Genomic DNA, 8,559 nt, shown 5'->3' on the forward strand with positions numbered 1-8,559 from the left:
TAGGCATTAAATGCCAGTCCTAAATATAACTTGGTGAGGATGAAGAGGGGCAATGACAGTTCACCACATGAGCCAAAAGCAAAATGAGCTAGTAGTTAACCCTCGCTAAATTTTTTGGCTCGTCCTTTCAGGCGAACCTAATAAATAGCATAGGTTTGTATTCCAGTTACGGAATAAAATTAAATTATCATTTTGGCCATCATCCTCCGTTACTGTAGTCTCAGAAGGCTCAAGAAATGAAGGAGCAGGGTGGAAGATACCTTTCCAAGCAGAGAACAGCTTACACTTCTTAATATTACAGGAAGAAGATGAGGAAGGAGAACGATCTCCCTTAGTTTGTTTCTTGTACCGAGAACAGTACCTCTCCCACTGGGAAGACAGCCACTCCTTACAATACTCACATGGAGATTCCACAGAACATCGTTTTCCCCGGTATGCAGAACAGAAAGGATGCGGATCGACATTAACCAGACTCATGAAGGTGCTACAAGGGCGACCCTCACAGCCGGGGCAAGATCGCATGACACTTGAGGCACTACCAATTGGTAAGCACAAATCGTAGCAAAGATAATGATAAGCACAATTAGTGACAATGATAAAAAGACACAAAGCACTATGCACTATACACTACAAGAGTAATCCAGCATGGATGATGGAAGTCATGATCGTAGAGTGAAAAGGGGAGTCCTCTCATCAAAACAGCGACCAGGATATAAGAGAAGCCTACCGTGCAACAACACGTAACACTGCCCAGCAGTGGAGTAGCTAGGTGACCAATTATGATGCAATTGAACCATTTTTCTTTTGTTGTTGTCTGGTCTTATAGAAAACATTACTAGGAGTAACCTATATAAACGACTCAGAAGTTTGCATCCGCTTAGGAAGAAATGGATTTTTGGTTATAGAATCCTGCAATTCAAATTTCTTTATAAATTAAAAAAAAAAATTTCTACCAAATAATCAGAAATATTCAAATGGTTAATATGATACTTCAGTTTCTAGTGAAACAAATTTACCATAAGGAATGGATGAATGATGGCTATTTTGGCATTTTTCTCTATATGACTAATGGGGGTTGGAACGTAACATCATGCATCGTTTTACTAAAATGTGAACACAATTTCATTGTCTAAGTCCATTCTTTACTATGGAAGACTGATTGTGGATTACTGCGCATGATTTGTTTGCAATCTCTCATCGTAGCTTTCCTGTTTTTTTATATAACATATTCCTTAGCTGGCTTTACAAACAAAGAGCTATCAAGTACATAAGCATGAGTTCCCTAATGTTGTCTCACAACAGCCTCTTCTCTCCAGTTCTAACATGACAGCCTTCACAAGAGGACGTAGGCCAGAAGGGAGTTCAATCTATCTTGATATCTGGTGTATTTTCATCAATTTCAGTCATTCTTCTTCTATTAGCGAGCTTTTTCCCCATTCGTATGGGGTAACACGGTTGCCTTCTTTTGAAGGACTTTGCTTTGGCTTTTGGGGTGGCCTGTAGTCCCGACCGGCTGCCCTGCCTGACGTAATTGATTACATTAAAAAAACTTTGTTCACAATATAGCTCTTATTGCTCATTTGAAAAAAAAAACAAAAAAAAAAAAAAAACAATTAAATGACCCTCATGATTGGAGAGTACTACACATCCGTACATTGCTTGACAAAACAGGAGAGCAAGGAGATAATGTTTATTTACAAATGAAATGTGTCACAGTGGAGCAAAGACCATTTGAGGGAGGTGATAAAAATTATATAGTAAATTATCATATGCACTTTAATTTCCTCCTAATTTCAAGAACCATATAATTTTCCACTTGGGTATCTTGTGTTTTTTATGCATATCTAACAATTACCATTGCTAAAAAGCTTTCATTTTTGGAGTTTCCCCACCCAGAAAAAAACAGTTGCGCACTGGGATCCCCCATAATTATTATTATTATTAGCCAAGCTACAACCCTAGATGAAAAAGCAAGATGCTATAAGCCCAAGGGCTCCAACAGGGAAAAATAGCCCAGTGAGGAAAGGAAATAAGGAAATAAATAAATGATGAGAATAAATTAACAATATATCATTCTAAAAACAGTAACAGCGTCAAAGCAGATATGTCCTATATAAACTATTAACGTCAAAGCAGATATGTCCTATATAAACTATTAACGTCAAAAACAGATATGTCATATATAAACAATATAAAGACTCATGTCAGCCTGGTCAACATAAAAACATTTGCTCCAACTTTGAACTTTTGAAGTTCTACTGATTCTAGTATTAGTTTACTGTAAGCACAATATTCATAAACTGGAGTTAAGAATAACTTGGATAAAAATATATTTTCAGATTTTATTCTGGCCAACAACAGGTGGTTCTCATGCCCGTTCCCATTTTGGTTAATGTATAATACTTCAATTTCTAGCCAATACAGTACCTGTACATGAACTGTATGTTTTTTTTTCCTACTCATTATCTTGTGCTTTATCCATTTCTCACCATGAAAATTGGGGAAACCACCAATTCATGAGCTTTCCTAAGCCCATATAATAACAATTATGGGGGATCCGAGTGGGGAAATGGGTTTTTTGGTAGGAAAACAGGTTCTTTTTTTGGTGGGAAAACCATAGTTTTTTTTTTTTTTTTTTGGCAGGATAACCAAAATTTTGGGGGTGTGAAACACAATGAGTGATTTGCAGCAACACTAAAAGTCAGAAATTAATATTAAACACAAGTTAACCAGTTGGAAAAATATATATGGTTTGTGTAAGCGGCGTGAATTATTAAAAGTACCGTAACCTAAATACTTATGATTCACATCACATCTCTAGATTTTTGCTACACAGCGGGTTGCTTCGCTCGCACTTAAACACTACCTCACAGTTCCTCTAGTCTGGGAAAGTAGCTCTTCTAGGAGTAGAACACACCAAAATCAGACCATTGTTCTTTAGTCTTGGGTAGTGCTATAGCCTCTGTACCATGGTCTTCCACTGTCTTGGGTTAAAGTTCTCTTGCTTGAGGGTACACTCGGGCACACTGTTCTATCTAGTTTCTCTCCCTCTTGTTTTGTTGAAGTTTTTATTGTTTATATAGGAAATATTTATTTTAATGTTAATATTCTTAAAATATTTCATTTTTCCTTGTTTCCTTTCCTCACTGGGCTATTTTCCCTGTTGGGGCCCCTGGGCCTATAGCATCCTGCTTTTCCAACTAGGGTTGTAGCTTAGCATTTAATAATAATAATAAGTGGTACAAGGATGTGCTGCAGAGGTCATGCACGTGGGTCACAAATTATCAAAATTACCTGCAATATATCACGTCCCTCAATTGGTACCTGGTGCACGGTGGCACCTTCACTCGCACATAATATTATTTCAATACTCTTCTGTTCTGACAAGTGAGCTGGACACGTCAATTACATGGGTCATTATTTTGAAGATATTTTTTACTTTCACAAGAGTAAGAGAGGAATAAAAGCTATACTGTACACCGAACAGTTTGTTTTAAAGAATCAATGACTGAAATAAAATAAATTACACAAAATTTGCAAAATAGATTGAATTCCCCTGTAGAAGATGTTTCCTTCAGGAGGTTATCATAATGGAACTGAAGCTCATTGGAAAGTATGGCTCTTGTAAATCATCTGTGAAAAAATACTCTAAGTACTTGGAAGGTCTTCATTGGTTAAAAAAGCCAGTTTATTATTACGTTATGCAAAACACAGACACCTGTCGAGAGCTAGCAAAAGCAAACTACACATGTCTCGGAGCCAACATGCATCTCTTCAAAGTAAACAATGGGCTAAGAAAATGAAATTTTCACAATTTAGACAATATGCAAGTTATTATGCTAAGGCCCTATTAGTCATACAAAGAAAAATGCCATATTAGCCAGCATTCGTCTTTCTTATAAGGAATTCCAGTTTTGCTAAAGTAAAGGCATACCAAAATTTATTAAGTATACAAAAGAGACTTTAGGTCTAACTACCGTAGATTGAATGGACCCTTTGTATATTAGCGGCCAGTTTCTCCCGAGTGCTTTGAAAATGGACACTAACTTAAACCACCCTCCCACTAAACTAACCTACAAGCCATATTCTTACCTACTTAGGCTACCTAATGGGGGGGGGGGGGTAACGACCCCCTGCGACTCCACCCCCAAACCAACGTATTCTTAGTCAACCGTCGCCATACATACAGGTGGCGCTATCAAACATACACCCCCACTTTTAGCCTAATCACATTAGAATGAATTTATTTATAAAATTCAGGCCTACCCCCGCCCACTAAATAGGCCTACCGTAGATTTAGAAACTTAAAACAAAGGATAGCTTAACCTACCCCAGGCAGGTCATAGCCCAAGACAACCTATACTACAGGCTGTCTTCAGCTATTCTCTACTAGATTAGATTCTTGAAGGAGATACACCGAGTTGAGTAGGCCTACTGGTCTGTGCCAAAAATAATACAAGCGTGGCAGGGGGAGGAGGGGATCCTTCCTTAATTAGTCTTTACTGTAATTATTAACCATAAAGGAGTAATTAAAGGATATAAATAATAGATATTGTATTTGAAAGACAATTCATAATTAAAACAAGTTAAAAAACACCAGAGGAAACTTACGGCACCCCAAAATCAGGCCTAAGGTTGGACTTTTTGTTACTAGGATGGAGGACACAGGATATACCGCCGAGGACCGAGCTTCTTCTCCTTCACCATCCAGAGTAAGTATAAAGGACGCGATTCCCTCGACACTAATGTGCACTCATTATGACCTTATTTCACCTGTAACCTATTTCACTCTTCTTCCAGAATTCGGGGCACTTTTGCACATGCTTACGGCGTTATTGTAACTACAGCCGACGATACCTCCGAATGCATTTGACAGATATGAGAAAAACAATTGTTACGATATAAACTCAATGAGTCACCAAACGATCCAAGGGGATCGAATCTTATTGAATAGGATCAAAGAGATGTTTGATTTGTCTTCATTATTAACCTACATTTGAATATTATCAAATTATTTTATCAAAAGATGATAAAACATTATCCTATTCTATATATATAATTCATACAACTATCCAAGTAATTGTAAGTATATACAACTACAGTATCATAAGTAACCTTCATCTGTTTCCCAAAAGGAGTTTAAGGATTTTGATAGATTCCGAATCTATATTTGTATAAGGAAATGAGTCGGGAAAGTTAGTCTGTACGTCGCCGTCAATAGTCATAGTTATGCCGCCACCAGTTATATCATTGCAATTATATTCGTATGTATTATAATTACGTTACATGTTTGCATAATGATTATTCTTATCACGTTGATAATATTTAGTATATATTGATTGTCGCTTTAAATCTATTGGTTAGTCTCAGACATATTTACTTTATAATAGGCTAGATGGTTTCACAATACTTTCAATTTAAATGTAAACATTTAAGCATACCAATTGTTAAATGAAAAATTACATGTAGGTAATTTTATAAAGGTTCATTACCCTAAATGATTTTGACCTTGCCCTTTCTTCGAGGCCGAATGAAAATTCAAAGATGAATAATTTATAATTTGTTTCGTTTTGACTTTTATGAAGCTATGATAGGCAGGTGACTTGAAGAGTGTTTGTCTTCCTCCCCCGGAAATACCTTGATTATTTTTAGTGGTCGATTGTCAATTCAAAGTTCAGCACTCTATTTCCTCTGATTTTAATGGAACAAGATGCAAGATTTTGGTTGATTCCAGAAAATGTAATTTACATTTACCTTTTATAAAAATCACTGGTCAAGTTACAAGTAAAAATTTTACTTTTTTTAAATTCCGTAGCAATCTTGTTTAAAAGTACCTATTCATGAATGGCAGAGGCAAGGGACAGTGACAATATCCTGACAGGACAATCCCTTAGACAGAGATTGACCAGATATTCATATTACCGGCACCCAAGCCCCCTCTCCACCCAAGCTAGGACCAGAGAGGGCTAGGCAGTGGCTGTCGATGACTCTGCATGTAGACCTATAGACTCCCCCGCCCGGTCTTTAACCCAATAAGCCACCACAACTTTTCAGCAGTAATATTTTAACAGCGTGTTTATTAAAACCAATAATTTGATAAAGCTTAAATAATCACGCTGGGCTGATTACCAGTAAAAGTAAATGAATAATACAAGAAGGTTTTAGATTCGTAGTTTCATTACAAGAAGAAATGCAGTTAAGATCTAGTCATGGTTATTATTGAAAATGTTATAGATGCAGTTATTTTGTATTTTAATTTGTGTATAGGTTTAGATGCACTGTAGAGTAGCTATTATATTGCAGTTGCAACAATTGTATAGTTAGGCTACAGTTTGCAACAATTGTATAGTTAGACTACATTTTGCAACAATTGTATAGTTGGGATATACTTTGCAACAATTACATAGTTAGGCTACAGTTTGCAACAATTACATAGACTACAGTTTGCAACAATTGCATAGTTAGTTTGCGACAATTGTATAGTTGGGCTACAGTTTGCAACAATTTGTATAGTTGAGCTACAGTTTGCAACAATTGTATAGTTAGGCTACAGGTTGCAACAATTCTATAGTTGGGCTACAGGTAAAGTTATAGTTGCTGTTCTAGTTATGATTATGATTTACAAACAATCATATAATGAATAATATTGATGTGTTCATCTTACGTTAATTAATGCAATATGTGATGTGGTTAGTATGTATATATATATATATATATATATATATATATATATATATATATATATATATATATATATATATATATATATATGTGTGTGTGTGTGTGTGTGTGTGTGTTAAAAGAGGCCATTTTTTGGCCACAACCATATGTTATGGATTTTTATCTATTGTGTGTTTGTTTGTTTGTTTCATATATGTATATAATTTTGTTTAGATGCAAGGTCTTGTACATTATCATAAAAGCTCTCATTGTTTATACATTTATAGATTTACAGATATACTGTAGGCCTAGCTATAATTGGCAAGGTGACCCCCAAAGTTGATTTTAACTGACTTACAATTACGATAGACTAGAGTGATCATATTCACTACACCTTGTCTATTACAGTTAGTAATCTTTTCATAGGTTTCCATTTACCTCTTTTTTTCTATTTTTTTTTTCTTAACAATTTTTCTTTGGGGTTTGCAGGTCATTTATATTACGCCTAAGCGTTAACTTGTATATTAGAATTTTGGATTTTTTCTTTTTTTAGGCCGTTGTTCCGTATACATAGGAAAAGCATGTGTACTGTATCGAAGATAAGGTAAAATCTCTCTCTCTCTCTCTCTCTCTCTCTCTCTCAAGTTGTTGCTGTTACTTAGACCAATATTCATGGAAGAGAAAATTCCCGTATTCAACATTTACTATACATTTGAATGTATAATGCACATAAAGTCCCACGCACACACATACACCATAAGTCTATTGGCTACTTGTTGAGGTGATATTTCAACTCACAGATAAGAGCGACAAAATTAGGAAATAGTTTTCTTATCGCGCGTTTTTTACCGTTGATAATAGCACTCCAGAACAACGTTTTCAATGTTCTCATCTAGACTCATTTTTTTTTCTTTTTTTTTAGTGAGGCGCATTTGCACCGACTCGTAGCGGTGCCCTTTTAGCTCGGAAAAAAATTCCTGCTATCTGATTGGTTAGAATTATCTTGTCCAACCAATCAGCGAGCAGGAAAATTTTCCGAGCTAAAAGGGCACCCCTGCGATTCGGTGCAAATACGCCTCACTAAAAAAAATTGACTATAGACTTATAGCAAGATTACGGAGGAAAGTACAGAGGTGTTCACACACAAATTATTAGAGATTCATTCGCATGTGAAATACTTAATTGGGTTAATTACGTTATGCTTATTCTAAAAAAAAAAAAAAAGAAAAAAAAAACGCTTTAGCATTTGTAGGTTAGATCCAATGTGAGCCTCATTAAAAAGCATCGATAAATTCCTCATCATCATCACAATCATCATCATCATCATCTCCTACGCATACTGACGCAAAGGGCCTCAGTTAGATTTCGCCAGTCGTCTCTTTTAAATCATCATCTACCTCACGTTTCATAGTTCTCAGCCATGTAGACCTGGGTCTTCCAACTCTCTTAGTATTATTATTATTATTATTATTATTATTATTATTATTATTATTATTATTATTATGCTTCTTAATCACGCGAATATCACCATCAGCATCATGTCTGTCATCATCATCATCTCTCTCTCTCTCTCTCTCTCTCTCTCTCTCTCTCTCTCTAAAAGGATAACACAAAATCACACGCAAGGCCTTCAGAAAATTTTTTACATTAAAAACATCTTTGGAAAATTGATACAATAGCTCGAAAACTTTGTCATAAAGGGATGATTCTTAACGCAATAGATCTATTATTTTATAAAAACTCGCTCCGCAACATTTCCATTGTTATTAGAACAAAGATTTTGGAGTCTTTGTAACCCCAAAGTAGCTTAAACTTTCGTAACCTAAAGGGTTTGGAAACTACAGGATATGAAACTTTATATATATATATATATATATATATACAGTATATATATATATG

The 8,559-nt window shown here is 35.5% G+C and overlaps 1 protein-coding gene across 3 annotated transcripts in view; it reads right to left on the reverse strand.

Annotated features, from left to right (window-relative positions):
- Positions 1 to 4,889, reverse strand: part of LOC137652176 (palmitoyltransferase ZDHHC20-B-like) — a 100,279-nt gene extending 95,390 nt beyond the window's left edge. For all 3 annotated transcript variants that reach the window (XM_068385387.1, XM_068385385.1, XM_068385386.1), the window contains exon 1: positions 4,612 to 4,889. The gene's annotated coding sequence lies outside the window, so the exon portion shown is untranslated. The remainder of the gene's footprint in view (positions 1 to 4,611) is intronic.
- Positions 4,890 to 8,559: the final 3,670 nt, after the last annotated feature.

The sequence above is a fragment of the Palaemon carinicauda genome, chromosome 13 (assembly GCF_036898095.1).
Source record: "Palaemon carinicauda isolate YSFRI2023 chromosome 13, ASM3689809v2, whole genome shotgun sequence".
Classification (NCBI taxonomy): Eukaryota; Metazoa; Arthropoda; class Malacostraca; order Decapoda; family Palaemonidae; genus Palaemon; species Palaemon carinicauda.